The 21,245-nt window shown below is 40.9% G+C and overlaps 1 protein-coding gene across 2 annotated transcripts in view; it reads right to left on the bottom strand.

The window, feature by feature from the left end:
- The window catches only part of MYO16 (myosin XVI), a 641,507-nt gene that overhangs the window by 603,919 nt on the left and 16,343 nt on the right, over nucleotides 1–21,245 (bottom strand). For both annotated transcript variants that reach the window (XM_079902787.1, XM_079902784.1), the window contains exons 2-3: nucleotides 1,424–1,524; nucleotides 62–173 (exon numbers count right to left, since the gene is read on the bottom strand). The gene's annotated coding sequence lies outside the window, so the exon portion shown is untranslated. The remainder of the gene's footprint in view (nucleotides 1–61; nucleotides 174–1,423; nucleotides 1,525–21,245) is intronic.

Here is a 21,245-nt window from a genome sequence, read left to right as displayed (position 1 = left end):
TTTCAATACCGCATAACTGGAAAGTATTGCAACCCTGAAGTTCGCATTTTAGTTCCCCTACCTGGGACTTAGGAGGTGAACACAGAGCCTCGCGGACTCATTCTTCTGTAACAGCTGCGGCTCCATATGTTAAGTGAATTTTGGTCTGATTGCTCTCCTGTGAACACGGAGTGCTGAAAACAGTGTAATTGGAAGCTAGAGTTAATTACTAAGACTTGAAAATTTTCAGAAAGGAATGCTGGAAAAAAAAAATGTGTCCTTTTAAAAAAGGAGATTGTTTTCTTGTTAGTTGGCCTTAACTTACTGAATTGCTTATTAACACCAAGAAATACTTTCTGGGTGATAATCTAGCTTTGCTTTATAAACGGAATTGTTACAAATGTTTCCCAAGAGCTACAATACCCTGGATTAATGTAGTCGTCTCACATGTAGGTCATGGTAGGCAAGTGGAATATTCCAATTCTCACAGGCAATTTAATATTATATGTTTTTCATGATAAAACTGGGAATCTGAAGAAACTCAATTTTATATATTCCACCTTCTTTCCTCCCATCAGGCTAATGATGATAGAATTGAAAAATGAGCCCCCTTGTGTTTTATAGATGAAAAAGTCAAGGCCAAGGGGTGAGGTTGGCTCATGGTCAAACCAAATGTTGGCAACAGATAAGAGAATTAGAATAAGGATGATGCAGAGGTTTCAACTCTAGCCCCAACTTAGTAAATCTGCAATAGACTGACTGCCCTGGGGACTGTTTGATGAAGGACTCTGAGCCCAGCCCTCACTGAGGCTAGTGCAGTGATTGATTGGTAATGTCTGCATAAGCTGCGGGTGGAGGAGGGATGAAGGAATTCACCGACCCTTGGCAAGAGGAAGGGCTGGTGGCCTTTCAACATCCCAATGGTGTCCCATACCTCAGTGACAGGCGGGCTGCCAAACGCAAGCAAAATGCAAAGTCTGTTCGCTTACACTGATTACCAGCCTGTGTATTTCAGCTGGAAAATCACGGGATGCTGGGTAAGAGTCAGTACGACGGGCTGTGAACTAAGGGCGAGGGGAGCGCCATGCGGGCTGTTAAGAAAGATCACCCGTTTCCTGGGACATTTCTGGATTCTGCCCTGCGCACCTAGGCGAGGGCAATGTGAGGGCAGTAAAGCCTCTACCTAAGTGGCCAGCGAGTGCTAGCCCGTCTGTTTGTAGATGTTTTGACAGGTCTGCCAGGACGCGTAAACGTATATGCGTCTGTCGTCGTCCCTGGGGACTAGTTTAGTTTTGTTCAAGTCTGCTGCTCCCTTTGGGTATTCCACCTACAACTGCAACATCTGAAGGTAGGCCTTCAAAATCCCTGTCCCTCCTACTTCCTGGAATTAGTGGTTTCCACCCGCCCATAGTGCTTCCCCCCAAACACCCCCCTCATAACCTACCTGCGGTTTCGTGTCTTCCCTGGTCCACTGGCTTCAAAGTTCAGCTGCCTCTTCGGAAGGTGTCATCATGCCCGGCCACCAACAGGCTCCTCTGGTGAGCTCTGTAACCAGAAAGAAGGAATGAGTCAGTGCTACTCTTTTAAGCTAAAGAGAGATCTAAACGACATTCTTTACCTGGGCGTGTGCTTTTGTTTTTGATTTGTTTTGAAATCTGGAGCTGTGAAATGGGCAAGTCACTGTGTCTAAGTACGGTGCTGAAAGTCACTTTCACCAAAATTGGGGGAAGATGAATTCTGATTCTAGTGACAAGAGCTAGCGTGGAGGGAATTCCCTGGCGGTCCAGTGGTTAGGGCGCCACGCTTTCGCTGCCAGAGGCCGGGTTCAATCCCTGGTGGGGGAACTAAGGTCCCACGAGCTGCACAGCGCGGTCAAAAAAAAAAAAGCTAGTGTGGACTCTGTCAGCACAGTATTTACAATTCTGTTAACCATGATTCCAAAGGAAGAAGTAACCATTTTTAGGTGGAGTTTCAGTGTAATAATGTTTTATCTTGCTACCAATTCTCCCATACCATTTTAATAAATAATTGTTAAAAGAATTGATTAAAATATTATATTTTTAGTATAATTAAATTTCACTTTAATTGTACTTTTCTGAAGTTAAGAAGACATTTCTTATTAGTACTACTAAATTACCTGAGGTTTATCTAGGAGTGAAAATGTTAAAGTATATAATTTTTACGGCATTGTTTAAAATGTTTTCTTTGTTAATAATGCTACTGCATTTTTATCATACCCTTAAATAGCTCTAACGTGAATGAAAGATTTTCTGTTACTATCTCAAGCAAATAATTCTAGTCTCCCTATTATATCTAACAAAAATCAGTCTAACTTCATCCAATCACACAAGAGAGAGGGAAAGAGATAACATTACATGACTGGTGACTAGAATCTTATAGGAAGATGAACAAAGTAAAACAGAGAAAGAGTAAACAACAGTTATAAAAGACTTCCTGCTGAGGTACTTCGAAGGATGTACCTGACTTCAAAATAACTGGAAGAATAGATTAATTCCATAAGTGAGTTGCATAAAATTTCAGCACTGAATATGAAGATGATGTGTGATTCTAAAATAAAATGACTCAAATATTTTTGATATGATTCCACAAATAGCTGCTCTGCAACAGTCCGTTGAGTTCAGCATAAAAGAGAAATAGCCAGTATCCAGAAAAATAAACTTGTCTTTACAGAAGAGTGAATATTTTAAGGCAAAAATAAATCGCAGATGTAAATAATTTTTTTTTTTTTTTTTTTTTTTTTTTTGCGGTACACGGGCCTCTCACTGTTGTGGCCTCTCCCGTTGCGGAGCACAGGCTCCGGACGCGCAGGCTCAGCGGCCATGGCTCACGGGCACAGCCACTCCACGGCATGTGGGATCTTCCCGGACCGGGGCACGAACCCGCGTCCCCTGCATCGGCAGGCGGACTCCCAACCACTGAGCCACCAGGGAAGCCCGCAGATGTAAATAAGTTTGACATTTATGGGCAACATGTGATTTTTATGTCATCCATGCTTATAAGGAGAGACTGGAGTGTTCAGGAAATTATATGGCATTGGGATAGTTCAGTATGTCATTTATTACAGATGTCAATGCATTTTATAGCTCACCTTCATTGTGCTGATTTTCACACAGTTTTTCTGAAACATGATTTTTTATCTTTAACTTCGCTTCCAGTCAAAGTCACTAACTCTCTGCAACCAGAGGTTACTACTCAGCTGCTATCCTCTAACTCAGTCTCAGCTGGGGACAGTTTTGCTCCCACCCCTCAAGGACAGTTAACAATGTCTGGGGACATTTCTGATGGTCAGGACTAATAGGGAAGGCAGGGGGAGAGCCACTGGCATCCAGTGGGTGGAGGCCACCGATGCTATTCGCAACCCACAATGCACAGGACTGCCCCCACTACAAAGGATTACCCAGCCCGGAGTGTCAATACTGTCCTGGTTGAGAAAACCCCATCTAACTGGATTACAAATCTGAATGAAATGCTGTAAAATCTTTCAATTGCTTAAAATATAAACTAGTTCTTTAGTCACTTAATAGGCTCCAACTTCGGATATCCTCTAAATATACTTCGCAAATTAGCCAGTAAATGCTTCAAGGGAGACATTTTTCAAGGAGGGTGTGATAGTTCGGGAAATCAAACTGTATGCATTCTCCATCCAGTTTTCGGCCTCATATTATCCAGCCACTGTAGTTCACAAGTGAAATTGTCCTCCCATTAATTACTGTGGAAACAGTTCAGTGGAGACTATAAAAGGACACTTGTGTTTTCAGCCTGAGCAACTCCACCCAAGAGGGTTCATGCCCCAGACCCTCAGTGGGTTTCAAAGGAAATCCATGTGTTTTATAAATGATTCCTGTGCTGACCTCTTTTTCCCAAGCCAATAGGGCAGCGTAGCCAAGCTTGAAGAGTACGAAAACTGTAAAATCCATGTGGTGGTTCTAGAAGGTGAAGGTTATCAGAGACACATGGGGCTGGGCATCCTATAATATAGCCTTCACTGCATGAACCTATTTAACTGAAAATCGAGGTCAAACTGTCCCCAGAAAACTTTAGAGTGTGCAACTGTGGTGTATTTACAAACTTTGGTTCTCAAATTGATACTTTTTTCCTTAATGCATATATTGTGACCATGTAGGGGAAGTACTAAAATTGAAACAGGGTGGGACTTAACTCACTGACAACTAATCATGAGCCCCCAATCCCCATAAAAGCATAAATTAAAAAACTGAAGCTAAACTTGAAGAACACACATACCACATTTTATTTCTTTAAAGAAGTTTGGATTGGTTGTTGAATAAAATTGGAAGACTCCCATGACTCAGTTTTAGCTCTCACTGTAAAGCTACTCTAATCAAGACAACATGGCACCGGCAGCAGCCGACCTGCTGGACAGAGCCCCTGCGAGGTCCTCAGTATGGGAAGAGGCGAGGGGGAGAAGGTAACCAATAGACTCTCTAGAAACAGCACACAGAGCACATGCGTTTGGGTAACACCCAAAGCATAAACAAGACACAGTAGAGGGGCTTCCCTGGTGGCGCAGTGGTTGAGAATCTGCCCGCTAATGTAGGGGACACGGGATCGAGCCCTGGTCTGGGAAGATCCCACATGCCGCGGAGTGACTAAGCCCGTGAGCCACAACTACGGAGCCTGCGCGTCCGGAGCCTGTGCTCCGCAACAAGAGAGGCCGCGACAGTGAGAGGCCTGCGCACCGCGATGAAGAGTGACCCCCGCTCGCCGCAACTAGAGAAAGCCCTCGCACAGAAACGAAGACCCAACGCAGCAAAAATAAATAAATAAATTACTAAACTCCTACCCCCAACATCTTCTTTAAAAAAAAAAAAAAAAGACACAGTAGATAACTGTTGGACCTATTCTCTGAAGACAGTTTGGGGGAAGAGCAAGCAGAAGTGAGACGGTTTTAGTCCCAACACAAGGACAACCAACTTTTCATATCGGAGGGTCCTGGCTCTTTTCCAACCATCACAGAGTGAAGTCTGTCCATATATAAGCCCACCAACAAACACAGAGTTTCTATTCAGCTTCTCTACCACCTTCTCCTTTAATATGAGGAACCAGTTATTTTAAGAACCCTTATAACATGAGGGGGAAAATCCAAGAAAAAAACCAAATGGCCCACGAATATACTTCAAGGAACAGAAACAACAAGAAAGAAAACTTTAATTAGGAGGTGCATACAAAGTCAAGAAATGAAAGAGGAAAAAGAAAAAATGAGAGGAAAAGGTAAGTGGCATAGACTATCATCACAGGAGGCACAACTTAACAATTTATAGCAATTTTTCAAAAGAGGGGAAAATAAATTATCAAAGAGTGACATGTGATCATCTCCAAAGTTGAAGGGCAGATGAATTCAATAGGAAGACCCCACAGGGAGTTTAACAGAGCTTTGCACTACCCATATGACTCCTTTTCTCCTGGGACATACCACCGAGGCGAGCATCCCCCCAGCCGTCCACTACTGAACCAGTGCTATGAGGGTGCAAGAAATACAAAGTTCTTATGGTAAACTGAGATTTGGGGGGCTTTTTTCCAGCAGTTCATACCCTCTGACTGAAATAGAAACTGATACCTTGACTTAAACTGATGCTGCTATAATAAACATCTGAAGTATGTAGCGCTGGCATTGCAATAAAAGAGTCGTGGTGAAGAAACAGCTGTGTGGGGCGGATCACAGGAAATACATGCTACGCGATAGAAAAACATTTGGTAAAAGTACAAGCTGTGATACAAAAGGCTGGAGAACGGAATGTAAAAGTGTATGTTGGTTGCAGTGGGCTGCATTAGCCGTACATTGTAAGACAGAAGTGAGCTCAAGAGAGAGTTGGAGAACAATACCTGTGCAGAAATTGTAGGAATAGGGAAATTCCATAAAAACTGGATCCTTGAAGAGTTACAGAAGCCTAGCTTCTAGAACCAGATAGCAGGAAGACCAAAAAAAAAGGCAACCCCCCCCCAAGGACCATTCACAGTAGAATGGATAAATAAATACATGTGGTGTTGTCGAACAATGGACTGCTAAAGGTCAATAAAGATAACTAACTACTACTACTAGCTAGACGTGGACGCAGGCAGAGTCAGGGGTCCTGGTAATGTTCTAGATCAGCCCTGACCAGAGTAAATACACGAAGTGAGCTACACGTGATTTAAAATACTTAGTAGTCACATTTTTAGAAAGTTAAAACTATTTTTGTGGATTTTATTTACTCCAACAGGAAATCAGTATAAAAATTACTGGGATATTTTAAATTTTTGTGCCGTGTCTTTGCAGTCATTTTTGGCTCTCAATTCAGACACTAATTTTTCAACAGAAGTTCTTGATTGATACTTAGATTTTGTAAATTTTACAGACAGAAAAGTAGATTCATATACTACAGCTGTTCCAAATATAGTTAAATAGTGTCCAATAATTGAATCAATTATCAGTTCTCGTAAGTATGTACATCGTATGTCGTAAGTGCCCATGGCTACTGCATTGGACCAGGTAGCTCAACAGCTGATCTAGGTGGTGGGTACATGGTGTGCTCACTGTAAAAATTCACCTTGCACTTTGATAATTTGTGCCCTTTTCTGTACACATATGCTATTATTCAAAATTTTAAATTTATTGCTTTGGAAGAAAGCCTGGGAATGAGAAACATGGGATCAGGAGATAATTTCTTTTTATTTTAGGTGCTTCTGCACTATTCGCTTTCCTATACATACATATAACTTGTTTGACGTACTTATAATCGTATTTAAAAAAAAAAAAAGCTTTTCAAGTTTTCGCTGCATTCCTGGTAATGAGATGAATTCAACCCAATAATGGAAGTTTACTCTGAGAGCCATACCTCTGCCCCGAGCCAGTTCACCCAGTGAAGTGGCTGGGATGGAAAACCTTAATGATTCAGTGCTTTCTTGAAGATATATTTTAGTCCACTTGGTTAAAAGGCTTGTGAGAAAACAATAGCTGCTATTAGTTTTTGGTTCGGTGCTTTTCTTCAGAATAAATGTATTTAAATTCACAACAACCCTATGAAGTAGTTATAAACATAATCCTATTGTCCACGTGATTGAACTCAGCACAGAAAGGTTATGAGATTGTCACATCTGGGAAAGTGGCCGTGCGGGGACTTGAACCCAAACTCGAATGCAGGGATACTTAGCCACTCAAACATTTGCTGAATCCCCTTGTGGAACTATAGTATTGTATCAGCACATAGCCTAGAATATTCTTTGATGTATACATGCCCATCCATTCTCTGTAAATATTTTAGTATAGTGAAAACAGAGGTAAAATAAGTAAGAATCAAATCTTTCGGACTCCTTGCTGTGCTTGGCACATGGCAATCCAAACGTCAGCTGGCTGGTGTTTGTTCATGTGCCCTGTCTCACCGCCAGCTCTTCTCCACCCAAGATGCTGAGCAACTGGTGTGGTTGCCCCGGGCTGAGTGTGCCAGGTGCAAGATCTGCCAGCCCCCTGACCTGCCATCCAACCCCCAACCACTCATGTGTGTCCTCAGCTGGTCCTCCCACCTGCCAACTCCGCACCATCACTGGCTTCACTCCCACTTGGAATCCCCTAGTGTCTTTCAGAATCCCTCAGCCTCGTTTTCTGCCTGATCATTTTGTTATTGAACAAAAATTTCGTTAGCTCTGTGTATAGTCTAGGAATAGAAATATAGAATACTCAATAGTCTTCCTCCTAATAGAAAATCCCAGCACTCTCTACCCCTTCTGTGCTCTCGAGCGATGAATAAAAGCTAGGGTTTCCAATGCCTTTGTTTTCCCATGCTTCCCCAACAGTTACCAGATCCACGGGGTGAAAGCTAGGACCCGTTTCCTCAAAGTGACCGGGATAAGTAATAAACAAAACTCAGGACTCAGAGAGACTTCCTCGGTTATGGGAATCTGGATTTTCTCAATAAGTTTAGAATCTGGATTTTCTCAATAAGTTTAAGTTTAATAAACTTAAGTTTATTAAGTTTAACTCAATAAGTTTAGACTTCCTCAATTATGGGAATCTGGATTTTCTCAATAAGTTTAGATTTTCTCAATAAGTTTCTCAATAAGTCTCATTAACTCAGGGCAAAGAGGATTTTCAGGTGTGTGAATGACAAGTGCGTGCACGATACAAGATGGGTTTATTACAGCTCATAAGCCCGCACTGCCCTTCTTATGGGACAGGTATAAACCATGTCTCAGGCACTCAGCATTTGCTACTATGATTACTGAGTTGTTCACCCTTCTCAAAAATAAAATTCAAAGATTAATGATAGACCCTCTCCAACCAGATCTATATCTGAAACTGACCACTCTCTTTGGTCATATTTATGCTGTATATACGCTTCCTATGAATAGTGTTGCTATAAGTGATGAACGCTGACAGGGGGCAAATCAAAGTCCACTTTGAAATTGCTTTGCCTAGTGGTTCAGACTGACTGTGAAATAGTCTTGTTAAAACTCCTGTCTTGTAAAATGGGGCTGCTAAACGTTAATTGTTCCATTGATGAATAGGTAGCTGCTGGCTGACTCCGCAAAAAATAAATTCGTCTCTTTCAAGTGCATTTTTTAAACCTTCTTAGATCGTGTGGATACTCAAGGATTGAGTGAATAAACAATTTTTCCCACAGGATATAAAATTTCATAACATCTAATGCCATAAAGACAGCCTGCCATAGTCATCCAAAGAATAATTTCCTTATCTTAGTAAGAGCACAATGGTAATAAGTACGTCCACACGATTCAAATTCTACACTTAAGTCATAACTATCTCCACTCCCTAAATTTATGATTATCTTTTAAAAACACCCTTCGTGTGTGGTGATGTTAACTAGACTCTTACTATGATCATCATTTCACAAAATACAGACAAATGTAGAATCATTACGTTCTACACCTGAAACTAATACAATGATTTATGTCAAGTATAGTTCAATAAAAACGTCTAAATAAAATAAAAATTGAAACTCGAGGTGCACATACAAATTGAATAAATGGCTATTTCTACCGTGGATCGGAAACATTTCATTATTCAGATAATTTGAATTTTGTACTGGCTCTTGGGGAAAAAATTGTACAATGTGTTCGTCTACAAAATGTCATGCTGTAACTCCTTTGAAGGTCATCTCTTTAGGTCTCAAGTTTTTAGTTAGCCCATTTTTTCCTTGAAATCTGTGCCAATCTACTAGTGGGAGAGAGACAGCATTGGGTGTAGTAATGATACGTCCCAATTGTGATCATCTGGGGTCAACAGTCCATCACCCATGACTGTGGACGCATCACAGGATGAGGAAGAAGCTCCAGTGCATTAGGGGTGCTCTCAACTCCCTCCAGCCCTCGGGTTCTCAGACTACACAGGGGACTCCCCTGGGCTGCTTTCAAGAAGTATCAGTGCATGAATGCCTGGGTCCCACTCCCAAAGTTTTCTGATTGAATTGGTCTGCAGAGTGGCTGGAGCTTCAGGAATGTTAAAAACCCCACCCCAGGTGACTGGAACCCCTGCTTAACTCACCCCTCTCAGAGACAGGGTTCTTCCCCTCACGCTTACTCCCTCATTGGATTTTCCAAATATCCTTGACAAGCGGTCAAGATAAACCGTGTTACCTTCTTTTTACTGGGAAACTTGGCCGTAGAGACTTTGGGTTATGTAGCCGATCAGCACAAAGCAGAGACTAGAAGTCAAGTCTTAGGACTCAAGGTCACCTTGTCCCACAAAGTCACGCTTGTTCCCATATGTGAGGGATGACAATGAGGGAGGTGTCTGCCCAGCCTTAATTATGGGTCAACCGTCTATTACAGATGAAGAATGAGCTTTGCTTTTTACTTGAAAACCGATTTTTGTGATTCCTGTTTTTATTTTTCTTCACATTTGTCATCATGAACACCGATTCCATTAAAGTTAGGGATGATGCAAAGGAAGTAAAGGAAGGAGCGCTCGGTGAAAATCCTTGTCGTTGTGTTATTCCGCATCACACCTCTGCCTTAACTGAATTCATTAACATTTCAGCAAAACAGCACTAGCAAGAATTAATTCAGAGCAAGTATATGGACACACTACAAAGAGCGTTATTATTCCTAATGTTTTGCTGTGGTTGAAATGCCTTCTAAGTATATACTTTTTTTTTTTTTGCGGTACGCGGGCCTCTCACTGTCGTGGCCTCTCCCGTTGCGGAACACAGGCTCCGGACGCGCAGGCTCAGCGGCCACGGCTCACGGGCCCAGCCGCTCCGCGGCATGTGGGATCTTCCCGGAGCGGGGCACGAACCCGCGCCCCCTGCATCGGCAGGCGGACTCTCAACCACTGCGCCACCAGGGAAGCCCTAAGTACATACTTTTACAGTTAAAGAAACAGTTGCTTAATCATGTGCTACACAGGGTACCACTGTCACCTCCATTTAGAGGCAAAACTCGTAGTAGTTTCAGTCCACCTGTGATTCTAAAATCGCAGACTTTTCATTTCCATGCTCTGTCCCTCTGGCAGGTAGGTGACGTCGCTGACCTATCATTGGGAGGATGTGCCCTTGCAGGCACCGCTATGCTGTGGGAGGATTTGCGGGTCACTCCATGTAAATTTCCTTCACGTCTTTTGTCCTTAGTTTTGCACTCCTTATAATTAAACTTTTAAATTGTAACTCTTAATTTTATATTGTGAATCTACAAGAACTGAAGGATAATTCGGGCAAGTACTTTGCCCTGTGTGAGAATATATCCGCACACCTGTAAAATGTGGAAAACAATACACATTCCCAAGATTGTTGCAAGGGTTAAATGAGATCGTGGATGTCACTTGGACCACAGTCGGTGCTCAGCAAATAGTATTATTTGAAAGCACTCAAGGAGGACCCGCTTCAATTCAGTAAGGCTGAGTTAGGATGATCAGCATTCGTGTTTGCCACATGTATTTTGCTCCTTGTAAAAAATGCAAGTTATAGATCTGCTTCACATGTTTGCCTTGTCTTGGTGAGTCTGTATCCACCACTAGTAGCTTGTGCAACTGTGCTACATATATTTGGCTTTTCTGCTGTTGATTCTTCTAGCAACACTCCATTCACACACGTCTTTCATATACTTCATTATATTATAGTATCATACTGTGAGGGTTTTTTAAAAGTATTCCATGCTGCTTGAGAGGTCGAATTCTGTGGCTTTCATTTCAGTTGTTTTTTTTTTTTAAGGAAAAAGAAAACCTTTGCTATGGTAGTATTTAACAACTGGTGCTTGGATGACATCCATCAAAAGTTTACCCCAGAACAGCTGTAGTTTCTGTAATCTACCACCCAGCTGTCCCAGATGGTATTTTTAGCATCACACTCTCCAAATACAGCAGGCAGGAGTCAAAATATAGTTAAAAGATAATATTATTATGGGGATTCTCAGAAGAGAATTGGGTTTCTTTCCTTTTTCTAAAATTTATGCTCTCTGCAAGTAATAGACCCTAACACAGTTGACAAGTGTACCTTGACGGGAGGGCCAATCAGTAATCACCAAGATACACTTTTGAAAATTGAAATCATGAATTCAATTTCAATCTCATATTCATTCAGGAATCTCATCTCTGCTTGAGTCCTATAACAATAGTTTAAAATTAGGACCATTATCATGGTTCTAAAAGAAAAATATGGTTATAAAATTTTTATCTCTAACAAGAAAGTATTCATTGAGGGCTTCCTAGGTGTCTAACATTATTATGAATTGTGCAAAATAGATCCTTTCTCTGTAAAAAAAAACAAACAAAAACAAAACACTTTACTGTCTAGTTGGTAATCTCACTGTAAATGAATAAAACAATTAAGAACAAAATAAAATGCTCAATTATGGGGAAAATATTTTAATATATGAATATGTTTATTTATATTTGTGAGGGAATATTTGCATCTGCAGAATTACTGACTGAACAGTTCTGCTACTTCAACCCTTCTCCTGTACATGCAATGAAGACTCGGATTCCACAGTTATGTAATAGCCAAAGCCAAGGTCAATCTTTAAGCAAGTCAGTGATGCACTGTGAAGCCTGACTAGAAGCTGCTCTCAAGGCAGGGCCTGGAATTCCTCTGACATTCCAGCCACCAGCACAGGCCTGCTCTGAACACCCCAGGTTGGGCCAGCCTCAGCTCCAATCTCTGCCTCTTTGTCTGTTCTGATGAGGCTTTGGAAACAATCTGACTAATTCTCTAGTTGGTATCATCCAGCTTCATAGCTTTAAACACTACCTGTCTGTTGATGTGTCCCAAATATATATCTCCAGTTCAGACTTTTCCCCAAATTCCAGAAACCATATGTCCACCCATCTACTGGTCCCTCCATTGAGAATCCTACTAGTATTAAAAAGTTACATCTATGAAACAAACGGACTCACAGATAATAGAGAACAAACTAGTGGTTACCACAGAGGAAAGTGAACAGGGGGAGGGATGAGATGGGGTATGGGATTAAAAGATAAAAACTATTGTGTGTAAAACAGATAACCAACAAACACCTACTGTATAGCACAGGGAAGTCTGCTCAATATTCCCTAACAACCGAAATGGTAAAATAATTTGAAAAAGAATAGATACATGTATATGTATAACTGAATCACTTTGCTGTATACCTGCAACTAACACAACATTGTTAATCAAATATATGCCTCCAATATAAAACAGAAAATACAAAAGGAAACGAAAAGGAAAAAAAGATAAGCCACAAGGACATATTGTACAGCACAGGGAAATACCGCCATCGTTTTGTAACAACCTGACATGGAGCATAATCTATAAAAATATTGAATCACTATGTTGTACACCTGAAACTAATATAAAATTGTAAATCAACTGTATTTCAATGAAAAGTAAATAAAGCAAAAATAAGAATAGTTATATCTAAAAACAAGTTTCTATATTCCCATGAGTGTGATCTTATCCCACGAAGTCTTCCCCGTCTCAGGCAGTGGGAGCTCTATGCTACGAACCTTCATCCTTAACTCTGCTTCTCCTCTCACATCCTACATGTCTTCCAGGAATAAAGCATGTTGCCTTTTCTCACTGTCCTCAGGACCGACACCCTGGTCAAGGGCATCATGAACCCTGTGTTTAACTATTGATCTAACTTCTCCCTGATTGTACCACAGCTTCTTACTGTATACTCTCAACACGAGTACCGGTACAAACCTATCAAAGCCTAAGTTACACACTGTCACTCCCCAGGCACAACTCTACAGGAGAGTCCCATCTCGGAGTAAAAGCAAAACCCCTTCCACCCCGTACAAGGCCCCCACTGCCTGTCTGACATCATCTCCTGCTACTCTGCTCTCCAGGTGCCGAGTTCCCCAACACGCCGGGCACCCTCCACCCTGCACTTTCCACTGACCCCTCCCTTTCTGCTCCCCTCCTGTCAGCCACGTGACCTGCTCCTTCCTTCATTCAGTTTTAATTCACAAGTCACTCTCCCCGTGAGGCTTTCTGAGTCTACCCTCTCTAAAATGTCAATACCCACTCCTTCCCTGGACTCCAACACTCCAGAGCCCCACCTCCCTCTTCGATAGTTTCTCTTAAGCACTTATTACTGGTGCATACGCTGTCTGCTTTACGTATTCAACTTGCTTATTGCCTGTGTCCTCCACTGGAATGGAAGCTCCCTGAGCGGAGATTTTTGTCTTGTTCCTTCCAACATCTCCCAAAACTAAAACAGGGACTGACATGGGACAGGCTGTCAATTAAAATTCGCGTCACATTCGTCTACAGGGCTTTAAGGATGACTCTTCAAGGGCTGTGGTCTAGATAGCAAGACGTGGGATTACGGCTTTATACAGGGAACACCAAAACAGCCCATCAAGAGAGTACATTCGGTTAAATAAATGAGCAAAGAAACAGGCTGACTCATATTTGAATCCACTCATGTGATCAGTTAACTCAATAGCCTAAAGACACATAGACTGTATGTCCCTTTTCACGTCTGAGTCATGAGCTGTTATGTTTCCAAAATATCTGGAGCTCCCATGAGTTTGACTATTTTCGATACCTCTGATAAGTAGAAAGTTGAATGGTGGCATTCAGGGCCTGGGGAGCGGGGATGATGAGGAATTGCTGTTCAAGGGACATAGCGTTTCAGTTATACAAGACGACAAAGAAGTGCTTAGAGACCAGAGATAGGACATTGGGCTTGAAGTTAACAACACTATATCCTCCACTTAAAATTTTGTTAAGAGGGTAGATTCTTGTTATCCGTTCATCTGTTATTACCACAGTAGAAACAGAAGAGGAGTGTCAAAGAAGCCAAAACACCACCTTCCCTGAGATGGACACCAGACATATGCACACATGGCGACAGCCCTGTGACTGACACAGCAGCCTTGCAAAAGAAGGGGGTACGTGATGTTCCTCACTGCCCAGAGCCTTAGGCTCTAACTGCTCCTCAAAGGGCTGAAGAAAGTGTTGGGTGACCTTCCCGTGAGCATCCTACTCTGTTGCTCACGAGGTGAGTGGAATCTTAATAATGAGTGTTGATTGCCTGGGCAAGGGCTCATCACCCCCCTCCTTGGAGGAATATTGCCTTCTCCATGACCCCTTCTCTGGTTTCATCTGTAGCAGAACAGGATTTAATATAAACGTGTGAGAGTCAAATAGCACAACAGGAATCGCAACCTAGTTGCTGATCACTCACTAGATTAAAATTTTACAAGTGCAGAAGTTCCATTCTGGGGGGCTGGAACCCAGCATCCCCAAAGGATGACTCAGTCTTCCTTGAAAAGAGGGTCCATGTCATTTTCATCTTGAACTCTGTGAGTCTGACATCTATCTCGCATGTACTCAACAATGATTGTTGATGGAATGAGACATGTGAAGCTTTTAGAATAAACTACTGCATCTCAACTTTCTGTTGAATATTTTAAGTAAAGCTGATGTGCCCCCCAAAGATAAACCCATCAGGACGAAGCAGGAGAGCAGACCTCACCGGTGTATCTGTCAGCCTTATTTACAATGTTTCATTCAAGAGCTATACTGTCAATATCACACTGATGAACAGAAAAGCTGAATTCATCTTCCTGTCTTTCTTTCTATTCAGGCTTCAACTCAGTGATTCTTCAATTACCGAGACTCCATGACAGGACGTTTTTGCTCCCCTATTTCCTGTATGTCAAACAGAGTTCAGAATATGCCAGATCCTTCCAACAGTTTGTCTTCTTTGACGTGAGGCAGTTTTGAATACGCGTGTATATCACTCTGGACATAAGTACCTTGCTCAGCGGAGAGAGCTCTTAGTCACCACGGAGCGGTTCAATGCATCCAGCGCTCCGTTTCAACTTTACATACAACAGCTCTCAGAGGATTATCTAAGAAAAAGGTGAACTTGACAAAGACTTTGAATTCTATTTTCAATCTGACAAATTGCCAAAACACAATGACATTCTTTTTCCCATGGCAGTCATAGAATTCCAGAGTCTTTGAAACATAGCGGAACGCGGCTTGGGCTCTTGAAATAAAGAATTATATCCCCAAAGGGCCAGGGGAGCAACTGTGATAGCAGGGTCATGCATTATTTTTTGGCAAAGCCATGCCAGAATCTCTAGAGGAAGAATTGCACAATTCCCCTTGGCACACAGTTGCAACGCTCATGTGTCGCTTTCAGAAAAAACAGAACCTGAATACTGCATTCTCTGCATCTCTTCTTGTTCTGCTGTCTTTGAACGGTGAACGCAGCCAGCTTCTGCACCTTCGTACTGAAGGTCACCCTTTAGTCTCACTCCACCCTTTGCTTCTCCGGCTGAGATAATCCATGGTGACTAGTGGATTTATATCAAACCAAATGGATTTAAAAATTTTCATTAACACTGTGACCTTAAGAGACTAAAATGACAATATTAAACATGAGCAATATTCAAAGCTTTCTATCAAAATGGTTCATTTCATGGTTTATTTCTCACTTCTTCACTATTCTTTTACCATTTTTAATTTTTGTATGCTTTGATATGGAAAATATTTGTCTTAACCTATCTGTGTGCACGTCCTGTTCTTTCCCTTTCAAACGCTCCTTCCCTTTTTACAGTGCCTAACTTTGTCAATGGATAGTGGCCAAAACGTATATTTTCACAGTACTTTTTAAAGAAACAGACACCAATTTGCTAAGATTTGAGAATGTTCCAAGAAGATCTTACAACTTCTCATTTTTCCTTGTTTACTGTAATAATAAAATTCAATTATCGCATATTTATTTCTTTGGTCAAATGCCATCCTTACCACAAGAGCATTATTCACAATATGAAGTATAAACTTTTAGGGGTCTAAGGACACTATAGAGCAGAGAGGAGATGCATGATAGAGAGGAAGGAGATTGTCACTTATTTAGTGAGTATTATTCTCTAGACGTGTTTATATATATTCATATTTAATGTCTGGAACAACCCATTTTATAGATGAGTAAACCAAGGTTCAGCAAATTTAAGAAACTTATCCTAAATAATCATCTAATAACTATCAGATTCTAAACCCTGTCAGTAAGGCTACAAGGAAAAATGCTGAAAAACAGTTTCACCCTCTTCAGATTCAGTGCTCACATCAAAGTGGCTGGTTAACTTACTCCATTAAGACTGCAGACACAAAAGCAACTTGCATGAAAGGTAAAAAGAGTTACCAAAATGATTCTGACCTTTCTCTATTCGAACTAGTTGCTTTTGCCTAATCAAGAGGAAATATAATGTAGAAAGAGCATATTTTTTGGAAATATAATGTAGAAAGAGCATATTTAATTCAAGTGTATTTGTGTACACGTGAATTAAAAGACAAGTTTTTCACTTTCTGGATGTGTGACTATGGAAAAATTAGTTAATCTTGCTGATAAAATTAAATTGTTCTGAGAATAAAACGACTTGAGAATGAAGAATAAATACTCTTATTCGAATACCTCGCACAAAGTATTTACTGAATAAACTAATGTCAGAATAATATATAATAATAATAACAGAAAACAGTAGTGGCAAAAAGCCTAAGAAGAAAGAAAAGACGCTGCTTCCCAAATCTTTCAACGCAATAGTCATGGTATAGACAGTAAAACAAAAAGCAGAAATCCTCATGTAACGTGAAGACATGAAGACATTTATTTTCACTCTTGCTTTCATCTTTATGTCCTGTGTTTTCACAACGACTTTTTGCATTATGCAGTTTGAGGGGACTTCAGACCTAATCTAGGCTTTGTTTTCTAAAAGATCTACACCTCAGCCACCCTAGTCAAACAGCTGTGGGTCCGCTGTGTCCCAGCTGGGCTCCACCTGTCTCTTCAGACAATTGACAGCTGCTACAAGTTGCAGATAGAAACTCAGCCCCGCCAGCTGGTGCCACTGCTTCTTGACATATATTTCGATTGTGCGCCTTCCCTTGTGCTTGGGAACACTCCAGTTGGGTTTTGAACCACAAGATTTTCCTTTTCCCTTGAGTGAGGACTTTACTGGAGACCTGAAGGCTGTAACCCAGGTCAGCAAAGAGGACGGAAGGTCAGGATAATGAAAGGGGGTTCCAGGAACTGACAAAGCAGGGCCATGGTGTTAGAGAAACTATTGGCTAAACACAGATCATACACTCTCTGGATCACTGTAACCATAGAGCTGGAGAGATAGAACATGAGACCAGGAATCTATCTGAAATGTACACGGCAAGGGAATTCCATGGGGAAGCAAATGGTAAAGCAGGCCAAGTATGACTGGGTCGGCTGGCCCAGTTATCAGAGCTCTTTCTTCCCCTGCTTTTTACAAGCTTCTGTCTTTCCACTTCTGGGCTCCCATGCCCTCTTTTCCTAGCCACCTCCAACACTCTCATTTTCTCCCCTCCAACATCCTTCACACTTTTGCCCACTTTGTCCTATAGCACGTATACATAACTGCCTTCCTTCTGCTTAATAGAAAAACTGATTCCCCACTTCTCCTACAAGGTTGAATTTCCCTCCTTAGGTGACGTGTAAAGACCTGCATGGTCTAAAAGCCTTCTCACTCACCAGCCTTAGCCCCTCACTGTTCCCTTCTGGCCACAGACACCGACACGTAGGGTCCCTGGTGGGACTCAGCTCGCATCCCCTCAAATATTCTCTTATGTGGATGAGCAGTCGTACCAACGCTGTCTGTTAAATAAGCCACACTTTCCTCGCCGGACTAAAGCACCACTTATGCCTAATATTTTATCACATGTATACTGGGCTGTATTTCTCGATTCTCTTTGGTTAAAATTATTTGGTTTACCACTTTGTCAAACTAATCTATTTATCTATCTGTATTCCAACACTGTATTGAGTCGATTCTACTGGCTTTATAGTATTCGTTGACATCTGCCAGATAGGTTTTAAAAAGAGTTTCTTGGCTATCTCCAAAGATTTGTACTTCCATATGAATTTTAAGATCATTTTATCCAATTCCAAATTGGATAAATTCCAGTGGAATTTAAATTGTAAATTTAATTAAATTTACATATTAATATTTAGAGAATTGACTTGTGCTGTAGACAATTCTCTTTATTATCACTGGCTTTTTGAAAATGTCAGATACATTTAAATTTCTTTATTCAAGGTCCTGTTAATTATTTTACAAAAAGGGTATGACAAACCATAGTAGCCATTTCAGACATCTCAAAGCTATTCTGCCTTTTTATAGCATTCTTGAGCGTAAGAAAAGCAAAATAAATGTTAAAAGGAAATATTGGTGGGGAACTTCTAGGGAACCGAGGGACGGGCAGCCACTTAACTCTGAACCACTTTACACATCCTTCAAAACACTATTTAGATCACCAAGAAGAACAAATAGCACCAAATAAATATTATGCCTGCAGTAAAACAATATTAATGGAAAGCACAACAAATTCAACAAAGATGACGTGACAGAGCTGAAACTAATCATATCAGTCATATCAATATTTTAAATTTGGTTCACAAAGCAAGAGACACACTCAAAACAAAGTGATTCAGCAAAGCCAAACTAGAGGATAAGCAAATACACGAGGCCAGTGGAAACAACAGAATATCAGGGTACTGATCCTGAGAGCAGACAACAGAATTGGAATTAAAAACGGCAAATGAAATAAATTAAATGCCATTTCGTTATTTTAAACATTTTATACTAAGATATAGGAGGTATGAATAACTAGGCTCTAAAGAACACAATTCCTTCATAAGACAGAAACTGTGGAAGACACGGGATAGATTGAAACACACTCTTGGTGCAAGAGATAGCTGGTGGGCCAAAGACCAGTAAGGATGGTAAAGATCTCAAGTGCAATTCTAGGTAAGTTTCCCCTTAACCAGACACTTTTTATTGGAAAAAAACCCACAATGAACAGAATGTAAGGAAATCCCACAGTGATGGAGACATGTCAAAGGCCTACAAGAAAGAACCTCCAGTAGCCAAAGCTGAAAAAATTTGAGCAATAAGGTAGTATCAGATTATAACCCAAAGTATAGAGTAAACATGCATAAGTCCATATGCTATAAATAAAAAATTGAATAAATATGAGAGAAGAAACAAATCTTCCATGAAGAAGAATTTCAAGTAATCTGTGTAGATACTCTACCCTCCAAAGGTGAAGCATAACTTCCAGTCCTGAGGTACTGGCTGAACAGTGATCTCCTTCCAAAGCATATAGTATCAAGGGGATTAAAAAAACAATAATTTTGCAGTGGAGAAATCTGATACACACTACCTGAGCCAAGTGATCAAGGCTCACTCTCCCAGGCATTCTAGCAGTTTCCATAACCTCAATTCCCTATATTGAATCCTTGAAACACTGAGAGTGATTTCTGTTTCTCTGACAAAATCCTCCTTGGTTCTCAGACCCTGTCTTAGTTTTCTGGGGCTGGCAGAACAAAGTCCCACAGACTGTAGACTTAAGCAGCAGACCTTTACTGTCTCATAGCCTGGAACCTGGACGTCCAGGATGGTGTCCACAGAGTCTGTTCCACAGAGTCTGTTCCTTCCCAGGGCTGTAAGGGATGCTCTTTTTCACTCCTCTCCCCTTGGTTTGTAAATGGCCATCTTCTTCCTGTGTCTCTTCGCATTCCATTCTCCCTGTGAATATATCTGTTTCCAAATTTCCCCTTTTTGTAAGGACACCAACCTTACTAGATTAGGGCCAACCCTACTGACCTCATTTTTACTTAATTATCTTAGTAAAGGCTGTATCTCCAAATAAGATCACATCCTGAGGTACTAGGGGTTAGAACGTCAACATATGAATTTGAAGGGAAGACACAATTCAACCCATAAAAGATCCAAAATAACAGTGACTTATACAAGACAGAAATTGATTATTTCTTGTATAATCTAAGGATATTATGTAAATAGCTGGTTTACTGCCCAATAACATTCTCAGCTTGGCAAGCTATTTTTTCTCAGCTTGGCATGGATGTTTTCCCTAAATTCACCTCATGGACCAAAACTATTGCTGCAGCACCAGCCATAAGGACTATATTCCGGCTAGCAGGAAGTAGTACTGGACAAAGGAGAAAGTGGCAAAGAGCATAAGCAAGTTACCTGTTAAGAAAGTTTTCCCAAGTACTTTTGCTTACATTCTTTTGGCCAGAATTAAGTTAAATGGCCCCACCCATCTCTTGTGTGAGATGCTAATTAACATAATATTTATTCTGAGAAGAAATTAACCTGGTGAAAACTTCTGTTGCTATGAAGGAAGGAGAGGATGGATATTGAGGTCAACTGGCAAAATGCTCCACAGTGAAGATATTACATAATTATAGGCTGCGGTTCCAACTATTTGGTTGGAAAAAGTAGTGAAAAGACTTACAGAGGTCAATGGAAATACCGTCTATTCTGTGGATTAGTCAAGATCTCAAAGTTATTTATAAAAGCAAGCTTTCTTCTTTATCTTTGGACACACTGTATGTCTTGTCAAAGGAAGACTCAGAAGCAGAATCACTTTAAAAAGCAGAGGAAGCGTTTTTTCACAAAGACTTCTAGGAAAGTCAGGCTTCAGAAGACTGGCTCACCAAACATAAAATGCAACAGATATTTTTAACAATGGCAAATGACCAAGCTTAGTCCATTTATATTATTCTGCTCATGGTGGAAAAGGAGCAATTCTCAAGCAGTTATATCCACAAAGTTATGTTCCAACACCAACACATTAAAAAAAAATCAGGGATAAAATTTTTTATGAAGTCCAGTTTACACAAAATAGTCAAGATTTTATCTTTTGGGCATTCCGGAACCCATAAGTGTGAACTGTTAGTTTTGGTTTATCCCAAGGGCACGCAGTATCTTTTATGACAGTTCTTAGACATCTTAGCAGCAAAGCAAA

This window comes from Stenella coeruleoalba (genome assembly GCF_951394435.1).
Source record: "Stenella coeruleoalba genome assembly, chromosome: 18".
Taxonomy (NCBI): Eukaryota; Metazoa; Chordata; class Mammalia; order Artiodactyla; family Delphinidae; genus Stenella; species Stenella coeruleoalba.
The sequence above is the reverse complement of the archived record's forward strand: the minus strand, read 5'-3'. Positions and strand labels throughout refer to the sequence as shown.